The sequence below is a fragment of the Acipenser ruthenus genome, chromosome 38 (assembly GCF_902713425.1).
Source record: "Acipenser ruthenus chromosome 38, fAciRut3.2 maternal haplotype, whole genome shotgun sequence".
NCBI lineage: Eukaryota > Metazoa > Chordata > Actinopteri > Acipenseriformes > Acipenseridae > Acipenser > Acipenser ruthenus.
This window is the reverse complement of record NC_081226.1, coordinates 8452258-8469757: the sequence shown is the minus strand read 5'-3', so window position 1 is coordinate 8469757 and position 17500 is coordinate 8452258. Positions and strand designations below refer to the sequence as shown.

Here is a 17500-nt window from a genome sequence, read left to right as displayed (position 1 = left end):
TATAATCCAATTATTTATTATCTTTTCTAAGGGGTACCAACAAATGTGTCCAGGCCATTTTAGAATATCTTTGTAGAATGAGCAATAATTCATCTCTTTTCACAGCTTCTTTGCTTTATTCTATGACATACCAAAGGCATGCAAGTATACATGATAAAATAGCTTTTAATTTCATAACTTTTCAGGAGGAATGAAGCATTATTTCAATGAGCTGTAAGGGTACCAACAAATTTGAGCACGTCTGTATATATATATATATATATATATATATATATATATGTGCTTCAGTTGTTCAGATATTTGTGACATACTCAATAAAAAAAATAATTACATCTTACTGTTTGTTTATCCTTTTGTTATTCAGTGTTTTGAATACAACTGTCAGAAAGACTGCTGCAGGGCTTCTAGGCATGAGTATATCTCCGGTCCTTCTACTGTTAACTAATCACAGTCGTCTATAAGTCATGTTTGTTTCGTATGAATCACAATCAGATATTGGTTGAAACTCGTGGAGAAACAGGAGATGACGTTCCACGTGAATCAAGCAAGGGAGTTGACTGTGGCGTCAGTCTCATTGACACATCTTGCTGGGCTGATACTGGGGACACTGACTGAGGATGATCATACTAACCATACTCATTTGTTCTTTGATTTGGAGAAACCAATGTCACGTTGGGCCATTGGGGATGTGGACCTTGGGATGGCCATCCTGTGTGTGGTGTTTGTTGTATAAGCATTTGAAACTATTGTGCTTCATGGTCCCTAGACCTTTGATTTTCTTCCCTAATCAATTGTATCATGTCTCTGGTTGGGTTGTTCTCTATTGCAGTCCGTAGTAACCCAACAGCCTGAGATAGCTGATCATTCCTCTTTCTCTTTGAAGTTTTGAGTGGTACAGACTGTTTAGGGCTTGCTGACTGGCCTGTTTCTCCACCGCTTGTGCTGGAATCTATAGCATAAGTGACCTCATCAGTTTCACTTTGTGGATGGTTAGCAGTGGGTGTTTAAAAGAACTGGACTATTATTTCAGGGCCAACCCGAGGATTACAAATAAAACAATACACGCCGCTGTATCGCTTCTCATTGTTTATTGTTTACTGCTGTTTGCCATCAGGCCTTTGGGTTTAAAAATAAAACGCCATTGCACCTGGATTTATCATTGTCTCTCTGATTACTAATCACCTGCACCTGCACACGGCTAACCACTCTGACACAGGGACGTAGCGAGGTGATCTGTTCCTTTTGTTATGGTTAATGCGAACCCAGAAGGAGAGCACTGGACTCTTGACCGGAGGGTCTTGGGTTCAATCCCAGGTGGGTGACACTGCTGCTGTACCCTTGAGCAAGGTACTTCACCTAGATTGCTCCAGTAAAAACCCAACTGTATAAATGGGTAATTGTATGTAAAAAATAATGTGATATCTTGTAACAATTGTAAGTCGCCCTGGATAAGGGCGGCTGCTTAGAAATAAATAATAATAATTTCCTGGTTTTCAAGGGGAGCCGTGTTCTAAATCAGGAGTGTTTTCTTTGTTTGTCGTATCTAATTGTATCTTGTTTCTTGTTATTAGACGGCTATCACGATCCGGAGCTGTCGCCACAGGCCAGCACTAAACACGGACAACACTGCACTTGTTCATGATAAATTATTATTATTATTTATTATTATTTATTTCTTAGCAGACGCCCTTATCCAGGGCGACTTACAATCGTAAGCAAAAACATTTCAAGCGTTACAATACAAGTAATACAATAAGAGCAAGAAATACAATAACTTTTGTTCAAGTAAAGTACAAGTTTGACAAACCACAATTCAATAATACAGCAGGTAATAGTGATAGTTACATCAGGATATGATTAAATAGTGATAGTTACATCAGGATGTGATTAAATACAAAGTACTACAGGTTAAAAACTTGGCAGATTACAGTATTCTGAAGTACAGGATTAAATGCAGTAAAATAGGGGCTGATAAGAGCAAAATAAAGCACATTTACATGAAGGGTGATAGTGTCCCAGGATACAAACAGAGGAGTTCTACAGGTGTTGTTTGAAGAGGTGAGTCTTAAGGAGGCGCCGGAATGTGGTCAGGGACTGGGCAGTCCTGACATCTGTAGGAAGGTCATTCCACTACTGCAGAGCAAGGGTGGAGAAGGAGCGGGCTTTGGAGGCAGGGGAGCGTAGCGGTGGTAGAGCTAGTCTTCTAGTGCAGGCGGAGCGGAGAGGTCGAGTGAGGGTGTAGGGAGAGATGAGGGTCTGGAGGTAGCTGGGTGCAGACTGGTCAAGGCATCTGTAGGCTAGTACAAGAGTCTTGAACTGGATGCGAGCGGTGATCGGGAGCCAGTGGAGCGAGCGGAGTAGTGGAGTAGCGTGGGCGAAGCGAGGCAGAGAGAACACTAGGCGGGCAGCAGAGTTCTGGATGAGCTGGAGCGGACGGGTGGCGGACGCAGGGAGGCCAGCCAGGAGGGAGTTGCAGTAGTCTAGGCGTACCAGCGCCTGGACCAGGAGCTGGGTAGCATAGTTGGTGAGGAAGGGTCGGATTCTTCGGATGTTGCTCAGGAAGAAATATTGCATTTGCACCACGAGCACTACAGCACCCTTGTGACCGTGTTTGTGTTCACTGTGTGTGTTTACATACCGTGTTTACTGTTTCGGGACTGAACCCCTGGATTTAACTGGGCAAGACACATCATTGTGTACTGCCAGTTCTCATTATTCTTTACTGTTTTCATCAGACTTTGGATTATAAATAAACCATCATTTCACCAGTACTTTGTTGTCTGTTCTTGTTTTAAGCACTGCATCATCTCTACACCTGCACACTGCAAACCACTTTGCCACACAGCTTTAGACAAGATTCAAGCTTGGGCTGACACATGTGAATAAATACAAAGTCTTGCACATAGGGCGCAAAAACAGCATGAATAGTAATGAAATAGAGGAGGCTGTATGAAAAGGACTTGGGGATGAATCACTTAAGCCAACTAGACAGTGCAGAGAAGCTATGAAAAAAGGCAAATAGAATGTTAAGTTATATATTCAAGACAGTTGAATTCAAATCAAGAGAAGTTATATTAATTATACAATGCACTGGTACGACCACACCTAGGATAGTGTGTCCAGTTCTGGACCCCTTATCATAAGAAAGACATTGAGGCATTGGAGAGAGTACAGAGAGCAACACGATTAATTCTAGGACTGAAGGGCATGTCATATGAAGAGAGACTGAAAGAGCTGAATCTGTAGAGCCCAGGAAGGAGGAGAGCCAGAGGGGACTTAAGAGGTATTTAAAATTGTCAAGGGGTTTACCAAAGTAACTGCTGAGAATTATTTTTCACACAGGAGTTTTTTGTTTTTCCTCTCCTGAGTGTTAACGGAGCAGAGGTGGGCCGAATGGTCTTTTCTTGTTCTAGAATTTCTTATGTTATTTAAAAAAAGAATAGAAAGAAAAGAAATCAAATGAAGAGAAAAAAAATCAGATGAAATATACAAATAATGAATAATAGTTTTTTGGGGGACAGTAGAAAAAAGAAATTAGATCCAATATAAATTTATTAAAGTAAGAAGTATAACTACAGGGATTACAAAAATAAGATACAGTATTCGAAAAATATGTAAAATATGTCAATTGTATGCTCAAACTCACTAGCCTAACAGTTCCTCTCCAACCAACTCAACCAGACACAACAAGTCTGAGATACAAGGTTTCACTCACAGTAGCTATATACAAAAAACACACGGTTCCTAATGTTTATTTTTACCCTATGATCGCTGAGTTTACGACACTTTTTTTAAAGTTGGCACTACAGTAGCTCCCACACTCTCTGTACATTACAATGGTGTCACACGATGATACAGTAGCTCCCACACGCTCTGTACATTACAATGGTGTCACACGATGATACAGTAGCTCCCACACACTGTACATTACAATGGTGTCACACGATGATACAGTAGCTCCCACACGCTCGGTGCATTACAATGGTGTCACACGATGATACAGTAGCTCCCACACGCTCTGTACATTACAATGGTGTCACACGATGATACAGTAGCTCCCACACACTCTGTACATTACAATGGTGTCACACGATGATACAGTAGCTCCCACACACTCTGTACATTACAATGGTGTCACACGATGATACAGTAGCTCCCACACGCTCGGTGCATTACAATGGTGTCACACGATGATACAGTAGCTCCACACGCTCGGTGCATTACAATGGTGTCACACGATGATACAGTAGCTCCCACACACTCTGTACATTACAATGGTGTCACACGATGATACAGTAGCTCCCACACACTCTGTACATTACAATGGTGTCACACGATGATACAGTAGCTCCCACACGCTCGGTGCATTACAATGGTGTCAGACGATGACAGTCAGGAGCAGGAAGTGTCTTCCTCTCTGTCACATGAACAAAACAAGACATAGAAGAATAGTTGTATGTTACTTCAAAGCTGATTTCATGAAGCACAGCTCGATAAAACAGCTACTAATCAAAAGGTAAACTTTTTTTATTATCAATCCTCATTGAAAAGAAAACAAAAGTTACACACAGATTGTTTTAAATTCATTCTGGATGTTTCCAGTACAAGCCAAAGATGGCCACTGCTTGCATTCAAACAGGCTGTAAATTACATTTAACAACTGCGTCACATCAAATATATTTCATCTGTGTAATATAATGACATTAATATGTTGTGTAATAACTCCTCGATGAGCGACCCCGAGGGAAAAAACAGCAATCCAGATTTTTATTTTTTTTTAAAAAACATTTTTAACCATGTTTTTAATCATGACGTGCCAGGTACGTCCGTATCGCAAAAGAGGTTCATGTTAAAATATAATGTAATTGATTTGCAGAGTCAGTGTGATACCTGGAAAATAAATGTGCTGAGCCGATACAGAACCTTGTAGAGCTGTGGTTGTGCCGTAGTTCAAAGAAACACTGCAGTTAAAACGGAAGGCTTTTTTAATGCCTGCCCATTAGCATCAAAGATTGTACAGTATTTATCATTACTCAGGACTTCAAGGTAATGTAGCAATTTACCCACTGAAAATACATTTTACTCAGTGTTAAAATTAGAGGGTAAGTTACTCCTAGACCCAAAACCTTATCTGGAGCGCTGATGTAAGGTAATGTTTCTTTCTGAATGAACATGGTCCTTAGGGTTTGTCTCCGGTGTGAATTCACTGGTGTGTTTGAAGATGTCCTAACTTGTTGAAACTGTTCCCACAGTCAGAGCACTGGTACAATTTCTCTCCTGTGTGAGTTTGCCGGTGTGTTGTTTGAGGTTACTTAACTGACTAAAACTCTTCCCACAGTCAGAGCAGCAATACGGTTTCTCTCCTGTATGAATTCGCTGGTGTGTTTTCAGTTTTCCTGAATTTCTGAAACTCTTCCCACAGTCGGAGCAACAATACGGTTTCTCTCCTGTGTGAATTCGCACATGTATTGTCAGGGTTCCTCTTTCTCTGAAACTCTTCCCACAGTCAGAGCAGCAATACGGTTTCTCTCCTGTATGAATTCGCTGGTGTTTATTCAGGGAGTCTGCATGCCTGAAACTCTTCCCACAGTCAGAGCAGCTATACGGTCTCTCTCCTGTGTGAATTTTATGGTGTGTTTTCAGGTTTCCTAACAGACTGAAACTCTTCCCACAGTCAGAGCAGCAATATGGTTTCTCTCCTTTATGAATTCGCTGGTGTGTTTTCAGTTGTTCTGAAACTCTGAAACTCTTCCCACAGTCAGAGCAGCAATACGGTTTCTCTCCTGTGTGAATTTGCTGGTGTGCTTTCAGGGCTCCTGATTGACTGAAACTCTTCCCACAGTCAGAGCAGCGATACGGTTTCTCTCCTGTGTGAATTCGCTCGTGATTTCTCAGGGTTCCTCTTTCCCTGAAACTCTTCCCACAGTCAGAGCAGCAATATGGTTTCTCTCCTGTGTGAATTCGCTGGTGTGAAACAAGGTGTCCGGACTGACTGAAACTCTTCCCACAGTCAGAGCAGTGATACGGTTTCACTCCTGTGTGAATTCGTTGGTGTGTTTTCAGGTTTCGTAACCGACTGAAACTCTTCCCACAGTCAGAGCAGCGATACAGTTTCTCTCCAGTGTGAATTCGCTGGTGTGTTTTCAGTTGTTCTGAAACTCTGAAACTCTTCCCACAGTCAGAGCAGTGATACGGTTTCTCTCCTGTGTGAATTCGTTGGTGTGTTTTCAGGTTTCGGAACCGACTGAAGCTCTTCCCACAGTCAGAGCAGCGATACAGTTTCTCTCCTGTGTGAATTCGCTGGTGTGTTTTCAGGTGTCCTAACTGGGTGAAACCTTTCCCACAGTCAGGATATTTTCCACTGCCTGCTGCTGGACTGGAACCTGGAAAATATGAATAGGAAAGAAAGTAAGAGGGACTGCCGGTAGGCTTCGGGCATGTGGCTGGGTGGAGGAGTGGATTAAAGCAGGGGAAAATGTCAAATTAAAAACATTTTCTATGTTTAAACCTGTAACATTATAAATAAAGCTAATCTAAACTGTCCTTTACTCATTTGAATAAATAATGTGAAAGATGGAAATCACATAGTTAAAACTTCAAACACTAATTTTAATGAATACAATAAATTGCAAAGATTAAACAGACGTTTTTATCAACCTTTTAAATTAGGTACCATTGTATAATTATTATTATAATGTTTCTACAAAAAATATTCTAGCGTTATTTTAAGACGTCTGTATAAAATAGCAGTATAACCAAACATTTTAATAAATCAATTACCGGCATGCAACAAGACTTATCAGTTTGATTCATAACTTGATTTAGTTAATATTGAAACATACATCAAAGCACGCAATATTTTAAATGTTAATAGCTACTTAGTGACAAAAACGTATTCATCATTGGCATCAATTGTAAATGAATATTATTATAAAAGTTAGTATGGGAACGTTTCTACAAAAGAAAAAAACCCATTCCAGCTCCTCAAAGCTGAGCCCGCGGTACAAATGCATTCAAACTCCTGCAGCTGCCTTTTCTGTTCTTTATACTTTGCAAAACGTATTCTTTGGTGGCGGATTCGACATATTGTAATGTTATGAATACTGAACACACTTTTTACATCTGCCAGCAGAGCGATCACATGACCTCAACACCGCCCTATTGTCAGAGCTCTCGCTCTACATCCCGCCTACAGGAAGGCAATCTGTTAGCTCTGATTTGTGAATTTCTGCTTTGATTGACAGTCCGCCGATACTCCCTTGCTACACTTTATTTTTCTATAATTACAGCTGCTGCCGACGCCTGCTTATCGTTATTAATAGAAAAAAACACATAGAATGTCATTGCACCCGCGGCCTGAAGGTGGTGCTGTTTGGAACCCCTGGATTAAAGTGTGTGCATTTTAGCTGTGGGGTTTGCTCTGGGTTACACCAGTTTAAAAATGCAAAGTTAAACTTAAAGCCTTTCTGTGTGAAAGCAAAGTCAGTAAAGACTGATGCTGGGGAAACCGAGCCCTGGGATCAAAATCTGACTGTGAAGTTCTCCTGTAATGTTTCAGGTCTATTGCCCCTGACAAACCCAAATTACAAATATATCAGCATTAGATTACAATTATATCTCTCTTATGGTATTTTAGGAGTTTTTCCAAATCTTGGGGTAAATCAAATACAAATCGAGTAATCCGTCGCGTATCTGACTGCGGAGGGACCAGAGTAAATACCATTTACTTTTAAAGTGTTCAAATGGATTAGTCATTTTTAGATCAGTATTCTGATTGGACAGGTTTTAAAAGTACTCCAACCAATATGCTCCCTCCCTCTCAACCACACTGTGGATTTCACGCAATCTAGAATGACAATGTCACAGCTACTGGGAGTCACTCACCTGCTAGACTGCATTCTGAATGGGAGCGCCCGTCTTCCTTTCCACCTCCTTGCGTGCTGTTGGGAGAGTCTTCCTCTCCAGCGCCTTGTTCTCTCACGCAGATTCTCTCCAGCACCACGCTACACTCCCGCAGGCGCACAGGCTCCAGCTCAGGGATGTTTGGTTTGAAGTCCTCAGATTCTTCCTTCATTGGTTCCATGTACTCAAACTCTACTTCAGGGGGCTCCCGTTTAATACGGACAGTTTCCAGCACCTCTTCTTGTTTAACAGGAAGGGGTTCTTCTGTCTGGGGGATCTCCAATTCATTGTGCTCAGCTTTAATGTCAGAGACCTCTGGCTGACTGCTGTCACATTGCATCTCACAGAGCTCCTGTTTAATGGGGAGGGAAGCCAGCCCAGAGAACTCCACTCTAATGGGGACCAGTTCAAGTTCAGGGAACTCCTCTTTAATCTGGACAGATTCCATCTTCACACTGTCCATGGCAGCACACGGGATTCTGTTTAGTAGCTGCCGAAAAAAGAAAATCATTGATTTATTTAAATACAGTGTTATGAAGAGCATTCAAGGGACAGACACAATCTGGCATTACAGCAGGAGTGGCTTTACTATTGAAGGAACAGTCGTAAACAAAAATACATTTCAAGAATCACAGTTGTGTTAATCACAGATTGATTAACACTAGTGGCAGATTACAGTACTCTAAAGTACAGGATTAAATGCAGTAAAATAGGGAACAGATAAGAGCAAGTAAAGCGCATTAAGGAAGTGATAGTGTCCAGAGGGAAAAGGAGTTTCTACAGGTGCTGTCTGAAGAGGGGAGTCTTGAGGAGGCGCCGGAAGTTGGTCAGCGACTGGGCAGTCCTGGCATCTGTAGGAAGGTTATTCCACCACTGCAGGGCGAGGGTGGAGAAGGAGCGGGCTCTGGAGGCAGGGGAGCGTAGAGGAGGTAGAGCCAGTCTTCTAGTGTAGGCGGAGCGGAGAGGTCGAGTGGGGGTGTAGGGAGAGATGAGGGTCTGGAGGTAGCTGGGTGCAGACTGGTCAAGGCATCTGTAGGCGAGTATAAGAGTCTTGAACTGGATGCGAGCGGTGATTGGGAGCCAGTGGAGTGAGCGGAGCAGTGGAGTAGCGTGGGAGAAGCGAGGCAGAGAGAACACCAGGTGAGCACCATTCTATATACAGTGTTTCTGTGAATTAAAGCATTTGTACTGAACAGATAGGAGAGAGAAGGCTTCCATAAGACCAGACTGGCAGATCTAGACTAGACTTTGCATTGTGCTTTCATGTCGACGAACACACGAGGCAGCCAATCAGAATCATGCATGAAAAGGAAATAAACAAATCCTCCCTCCATCACAGACTTGCTTTGTTAACAAGCCTGGAACTGTCCAATCACGCACTCATTCGATTGGCTGTGCCTTTAAAGGGCGGGGTCTAGAGGCCAGTCACAGACCTATTGCTGTCAGTCAAACTGACGAGCGGCTTCAGTCATGGTAGAATTATTTTTTGCACACTGTTCTGGTATATTTGTTTCAGTTTTGTTATAGTTACTTTTTTATATATTATATATACTAGGGGTGGGTTAGAGCATTAATTTACTTAATTAGACCTTTTTAATTGTTTTCAGCTGTTAACAGTTAAATATTTCAAGTTACCTCTACCATTTTATAAGTAACTTGAACTCTGCAACAATTAAACAGGTCTAATTAAGCAAATGATCAGTTCAATGAAGGGTGTGGTTAAGCTGGAATGAAAACCAGCAGGCACAGGGGGTGACCAGGACCAGAGCTGGGAACCCCGGGGTAAGAGGACTCTAAATAATTATAATAACTCGAGCACTCATGTATTACTCCAGGACTCCCATTTAAATAACATCTCTTCATGAATGGAAGTTCAATATATTTGTATTCACGTGTACCACCTTACTGGGTTCACACTCTTAATGTGTAGACCACTTCAGTTATAAAGAGGAAGGGCTCCTCGAGTCTGCAGCAGAATGATTGACAGCGGGCAGGTTTCATGGGCGGGCGGCCAGCGCTCCAGTTCTTCCTGCTGGAGGCGTGGTCTGGGGAACTTTCAACTTTTTCTTGCACATTGTCTTTTGGACGAGACTGCAATGTTAAAGTCTTTTTTTTTTTTAATCCGCTGAACCACATACTACAAGATAGTTTTTGTTTCATTTCTAAATGGTGTTTTTTTTCACCATCTTGGATGCAATTGTTATTTATTTGGATTTTGTACTGGGCAGACTGAAATGTTAAAAATATTTTTGGAGCAGGTGAAAATATGGACCTTTGTTAATGGATTTAGCATTGCAACTCCTCCCTATACTAGATGAATGGGTTTTTTCTGGGATTTTTGATCGAACATCCAGGAATATTTAAGACAAGTTGTATTTGTTTGTTCATTGGATCTGCTATTTGCAGGGCTTTCGAGTTACATCTTAAACAGGCTGGCCAGGCTTTGTGTGTAATGATTTAATGTAGTAAAGCTTGTGTACATTAGTTCAATTAGAATAGATTGACATTTATCTAGTAAGACTTGCATAAGATACAATTAACTTTACCTGAAAGCAAATGTCACTCAGTACTTAACCTATTATTTAATTGTGTGTTACATTAGCATTTAGAAATAGGACTGGCAGGGAGACTATATTACTCCATGGTCATTGGGACACTGAGACAGGACAGGATTTTAAAGATACCCTTAAACTAAGAGATTAATGTGGAAATTAAGCATTACACCTTAATTACACTACACAGCAATAATAATAATAATAATAATAATAATAATAATAATAATAATAATAATAATAATAATAATAAGGAATAAAATGCTTATGAAATATATTTTTATTTTAATTAATTTAAATGATTGATTCCAGTTGTTCACTCCCTCTGATCGGTGGGAGGAATAGTGAACAGCTGATATGTACAGAGGGAGGAATAGTGAACAGCTGATATGTACAGAGGGAGGAATAGTGAACAGCTGATATGTACAGAGGGAGTAATAGTGAACAGCTGATATGTACAGAGGGAGGAACAGTGAACAGCTGATATGTACAGAGGGAGGAATAGTGAACAGCTGATATGTACAGAGGGAGGAATAGTGAACAGCTGATATGTACAGAGAGAGGAATAGTGAACAGCTGATATGTACAGAGGGAGGAATAGTGAACAGCTGATATGTACAGAGGGAGGAATAGTGAACAGCTGATATGTACAGAGGGAGGAATAGTGAACAGCTGATATGTACAGAGGGAGGAATAGTGAACAGCTGATATGTACAGAGGGAGTAATAGTGAACAGCTGATATGTACAGAGGGAGAAATAGTGAACAGCTGATATGTACAGAGGGAGGAACAGTGAACAGCTGATATGTACAGAGGGAGGAATAGTGAACAGCTGATATGTACAGAGGGAGGAATAGTGAACAGCTGATATGTACAGAGGGAGGAACAGTGAACAGCTGATATATACAGAGGGAGGAATAGTGAACAGCTGATATGTACAGAGGGAGTAATAGTGAACAGCTGATATGTACAGAGGGAGAAATAGTGAACAGCTGATATGTACAGAGGGAGGAACAGTGAACAGCTGATATGTACAGAGGGAGGAATAGTGAACAGCTGATATGTACAGAGGGAGGAATAGTGAACAGCTGATATGTACAGAGGGAGGAATAGTGAACAGCTGATATGTACAGAGGGAGGAATAGTGAACAGCTGATATGTACAGAGGGAGGAATAGTGAACAGCTGATATGTACAGAGGGAGGAATAGTGAACAGCTGATATGTACAGAGGGAGGAATAGTGAACAGCTGATATGTATTACTTGTTTGATTCCCACAGTAATTAAGCAACAATATTCATCTTAGCAATTTGTCCCGGTGACCATGAAGCCATATGTTCACCTTAACCTGTGGTCATTTATGTAGCGCATATGTAGAATAATATTGTCTGGCATTAGGTTTGAGTACGAAATACTTATTAATATGAATATTAATATGAATGTCAAGGGACCAGCAAAATAATGGGTCTCATCAGTAATTCTTTTTTTATCAGGAGATTAGGCCAAATGCATACTGTGGGTTTTTACTGAAGTTACAGGAAGACTGAAATCAAATCTCAATTACAGTACAATGAAAAGCATATCAATGTAAATACTGTGCATTCTATTGAAAATACAGCTGTAAGTGAACTTTTAAAAAGTATACATGGCAAATGAACTGCAGTTGAAATGTGCATGTCCCAGCTGCTGTGCTCATTCCTCAGGGTGTGTCTCATAGTGATTCCAGATTCAGGCACATTCTGATCACAGGCATTTTTAAAGCACAGAAGCAAGGCGTCCTCGGCATCAGGTATTGAGCGAATCAGAAACGCTGACGACTTGCATCCAGTTTGCTGTTCACAGGCCTGTATTATTGTATCCCGTTATTTCAGAATGGTTTTCAAAGTGCTTGTGGGAATGTTGAAATCTGCAGCAGCATCTTTCTCGAAAAGAATCAGCAGCCTCAAAACAAAACTAAAATACGGTGCAGCTGATCTTGATGCAAGTTAATACATTTAAAAAAAATACCTATTTTTGGGGACCAATGCACTAATTTATATATATATAGTAGGAGATGACATTAAGCATAAAGTATTAATTATGTATTTGATTATAAGTTTCTTTGCTTCTATGTTAAAGTTTTATTTTCATATTTTGATACAGCTTAAATCACATGCAACTAGCTAAGGAAGACATCTGCAGTCTCTCGTATCTTGGCGTCTGGGCAGAGTGCCAAAGTTAGCAGGTGTGTAATCAAGATGTGTGGAGGAGTGGAGACACAGTGTGAAAACAGAACACCACAAACAAAGGACTAGTTTGAAACAGTTTCTAACAGATTAGGTTAAGATAGTCAGTAAAATGCTTAAATGTGACGCACTGTAGAATGTGATAGATTTGGGCGATCCCCCCCCACCCCCCTTCCCAGGAGGTGTGTTGAAGGTGTGTGATCGCACATTTGTCAGATTTATTTTCCTACACTTCATTATAGATTCTTCCACCCAGTTCAATTCCCCTCTAAATGTTTAACTCCCCAAACTAACCTTTGGCTGTATATCCTAATAAAACCTTCCCTTAGGATTGTGTTCCCATTGGTTTTGTTTGGTTCTTGCATTTATTTCTGCCTGGCACAGGGGGAGTACTGTATCAGTTTTTTTTTTTTTTAACCAATGAGGGGGGGTGGGCGCAGGGGGGGAATCACAGGGCATTGCTGTGACAGAAGACTGGGAGGACGTGATGTACTATACAGGGCATCACTGTGATTGAAGACAGGGGGGATGTGATCTACTATACAGGGCATCACTGTGATTGAAGACAGGGGGATGTGCTATACTATACAGGGCATCACTGTGATTGAAGACAGGGAGGATGTGATGTACTATACAGGGCATCACTGTGATTGAAGACAGGGGGGATGTGATCTACTATACAGGGCATCACTGTGATTGAAGACAGGGAGGATGTGATCTACTATACAGGGCATCACTGTGATTGAAGACAGGGAGGATGTGCTATACTATACAGGGCATCACTGTGATTGAAGACAGGGAGGATGTGATGTACTATACAGGGCATCACTGTGATTGAAGACAGGGGGATGTGCTATACTATACAGGGCATCACTGTGATTGAAGACAGGGAGGATGTGATGTACTATACAGGGCATCACTGTGATTGAAGACAGGGGGGATGTGATCTACTATACAGGGCATCACTGTGATTGAAGACAGGGAGGATGTGATCTACTATACAGGGCATCACTGTGATTGAAGACAGGGAGGATGTGATATACTATACAGGGCATCACTGTGATTGAAGACAGGGAGGATGTGATCTACTATACAGGGCATCACTGTGATTGAAGACAGGGAGGATGTGATATACTATACAGGGCATCACTGTGATTGAAGACAGGGAGGATGTGATCTACTATACAGGGCATCGCTGTGATTGAAGACAGGGGGAGGATGTGATACAATATACAGGGCATCACTGTGATTATAGACAGGGAGGATGTGATGTACTATACAGGGCATCACTGTGATTGAAGACAGGGAGGATGTGATATACTATACAGGGCATCGCTGTGATTGAAGACAGGGAGGATGTGATATACTATACAGGGCATCACTGTGATTGAAGACAGGGAGGATGTGATATACTATACAGGGCATCACTGTGATTGAAGACAGGGAGGATGTGATATACTATACAGAGCATCACTGTGATTGAAGACAGGGAGGATGTGATATACTATACAGGGCATCACTGTGATTGAAGACAGGGAGGATGTGATATACTATACAGGGCATCACTGTGATTGAAGACAGGGAGGATGTGATATACTATACAGAGCATCACTGTGATTGAAGACAGGGAGGATGTGATATACTATACAGGGCATCACTGTGATTGAAGACAGGGAGGATGTGATATACTATACAGGGCATCCGGGTGATTGAAGTTTTGCACTGGACATGACCTCATAAAATCGAAAGCAAAAGAAAAAACCATGATAAAAAAAAATAACCAAACCACCAAAGACAACATTTACCTGCTAGATGCTTTCAAAACATGTATTACCTATTAAATGTTACCTCAAGTTCAATGTACAAATAAAACGTGGATTCGTATCATTTGTTTTAGAAGCATCAATATTGTAATTGTCGTTCCGGTACTTTAAGATGTAGGACTACACCACTGTGTGTCAGGTTGCTGGTACCAGCAGATTTGCTGTACAGCCATCCTTTTTAGATTTTTCCACACGTGACTTTGCTTTGCAGAATTTAAGCAGCTCAAAATCTGTGTGCTTCTGCTATATTTTTTTTTGTGTAGCACAGCTCAAATTACGAGGGAAGTATTTATCTCTTGAGATAATAGCTGACATTTTCCTCAGTCTAACCAAATATACCAGTGGTGTTCAAATACCGGTTACAGTATTGCCTGATGAATATCGCAATATACCATATACAGGTATTATCACACAACTCTACTCTGGCACCCTCCTGTCGCTTCTTCTACATATACAGAATTCGCCCCTTCCTCAACGGCTACTCCACACAGCTCCATGCCCTGGTACTGTCCCGCCTTGACTACTGCAACTCTTTCCTGGCTGGCCTCCCTGCCTCTGCTACCCGTCCGCTCCAGCTCATCCAAAACTCTGCTGCTCGCCTTGTCTTTTCCCTTCCTCGTTTCTCCCACGCTACACCGCTGCTCTGTTCTCTGCACTGGCTCCCTATCGCTGCTCGCATCCAATTCAAAACTCTTGTAGCTTTCTGCTCCCTCCTATCTCCAAACTATCATTTCTCCCTACACCCCGTGATCGCCCCCTCCGCTCCTCCACCTCTGGCAGACTAGCTGTACTCCCCTGGTCCACTCCCCCACCTCCAGAGCCCCCTACATCTCCATCCTTGCCTCCCTGTAGAGGAATGGCCTACCCACGGATATCAGGACTGCTCAGTCCCTGACCACCTTCCAGCACCTCCTCAACACACACGTGTTCAGACAGCATCTGTAAACCTCACAACTCTCCACTACACTGGACTAGATGGCACCCAGTTGTACCAGTACTTGCATCAGCTTGTACTTGCACTGAACTGCTCCATACCTCGCTGCATTCAACTACTGCTCCTAACTCTAACTACTTCCCATGTCTTGTATCTGGTTTTACTCTTATAGGTAACCGTACTCACTTTTGTTTGTAATTGCTCTTATTTGAAATCATTCTCATCCATGTATCATTCTTACTACGTGTTCTTACTGGACTTTACTCATGTAAGCAGATATTTACTGTTTTAGCTGCTCTCAGTGGAACTCGCTCTTTACTGTATTCTTTATTCTGCTCTTACTTGAATTTGATCTGACTGTACGTTCATAACTGCTCTTACCTGTATTATGATATTCTGTAATGTGATATTTTATAATGCAATACTTTGTACTGTGATCCCTCCTAACAATGGTACACCATGTACTGCGCTTACCCAGGCATGTGCAGATGATTTACCTCAGAAAACAAGTGAACGGCCATCTGAAAAGAGTTTGGACTTATTTTTAAATTATTTTTCACAGCTCAACAAATGTATGTGACCAACTGATGAGCAACAGCTTGTGTTATCTAACATTGTAAACATGTAGGATTCTGTGTGTGAACTACAGTTTGTCTTGTTCCTACTGATTTGTGCAGCAGTCAATCACAACATTGACAGCGTACCATTTTTTGATGTCACCCGCGTCAAGTTTTGGTACCAGTACCACATTCTGATGATGTACCACGTTCTGCACCTACACCGGTTTTCAGCCACTTCCTGCAGCGCGATACACTCTAAATACTTTTTTGTCAAAATAACAGAAACAACCGCGTCTATATCATTTAGTTTAAAACAACCGCGTCTATATCATTTAGTTTAAGGCATCTGCAGTTAAAATAAATAAATAAATAATAAAATAGAGTAATCAAGAACATTATGTTTTATAAAGTCATTAACACAGACAGACATGCTTATCTCTCAACACGCAATGCGTTTTCATGTAGTTTATATTCAATATGAATCTACAATTACGTGTAGTTTCGTACAGTATCTGTTCAGTTCAGTCGGGATTTATCCCAGACACTAGGAGAGCATCGAGAGGTTGCGCGCATCCGAGTTCAGCAGGTTAAACCACATCAACAACGCGCTGACATTACTAGCTACCCATGACGAGAACATCACATACCTGCGCTGCACAGAAACACTGACCGGCTGAAAAACCTGTGACTAACAGTAATAATATAGCAGCAGGCAGTGGCTTCCTGTCCGGTTAGATTTTCTGTCACAGGTCTGAGTTGAATGTTAATTGAATCGGTCTTGCTGAGGAGGCTCGCCATGGCTTGTTCATTCAGGATCTGCAACACCACTGCGTCGCAAACAACGAAACATGAATTAAAAACAACATGGAACTTACTTTCTGAATCGTCAACGAGTGCCCAACACCATTTAAATAAGTGAAGAACAACTCTGCGGGGCTCGGTCAGGTTTTTAACTTCTGACTGTTGTTCTTATTCTCTTTGAAACGACGCTGTGTCTGAAACAGAGACATGAAAACATTATAGATAGGATAGGAATAGATAGGACGAGCCTGTACAATCACTCCGAGAGGCAGCCTGCAAACCGCCGGCCATATTACCTAGGGAGGAAAGTACAGTCCCTGCAAGGCAACAGACAGAAGCGTAGATACAATTTCAACGTTCCCCCCACGATTCGGTAGCGTAAAGACACGAACGCCTAGTATAGGCTATTTCTAATGATGAATACAAAGTGCGGTTTTCCAAAAAAAAAAAAAAAAATGAATACGGTTCATTAATAGAGAAATAAATTGCTGCAGATTTTAATAGAAGAGTCCTAGGAAATTTAACACATTTTTTATATTTATTTTGCAGACTGCAGACTGCCAAGGCAATTTATATGGCTTTTAAAACACATTTTAAAACAGAATTCTAACATTTATTCAGATCCCAGTAAGCAAGTATTAATATTTATAAATATCTAAAGAATGTGAATCTATCTAGCAGTATTATTATTATTATCTGTTACC

At 41.3% G+C, this 17500-nt stretch overlaps 1 long non-coding RNA gene and 1 pseudogene across 1 annotated transcript in view; both read right to left on the bottom strand.

Annotated features, from left to right (window-relative positions):
• Window positions 1–8621, bottom strand: part of LOC131706918 (zinc finger protein 420-like) — a 22770-nt pseudogene extending 14149 nt beyond the window's left edge.
• Window positions 8622–8780: 159 nt separating this feature from the next.
• Window positions 8781–17500, bottom strand: part of LOC131707008 (uncharacterized) — an 8778-nt gene continuing 58 nt past the window's right edge. The window contains exons 1-3 of the long non-coding RNA XR_009310917.1: window position 17500; window positions 16871–16990; window positions 8781–8932 (exon numbers count right to left, since the gene is read on the bottom strand). The exon at window position 17500 is cut by the window's right edge and continues 58 nt beyond it. This is a non-coding gene — a long non-coding RNA (uncharacterized LOC131707008). The remainder of the gene's footprint in view (window positions 8933–16870; window positions 16991–17499) is intronic.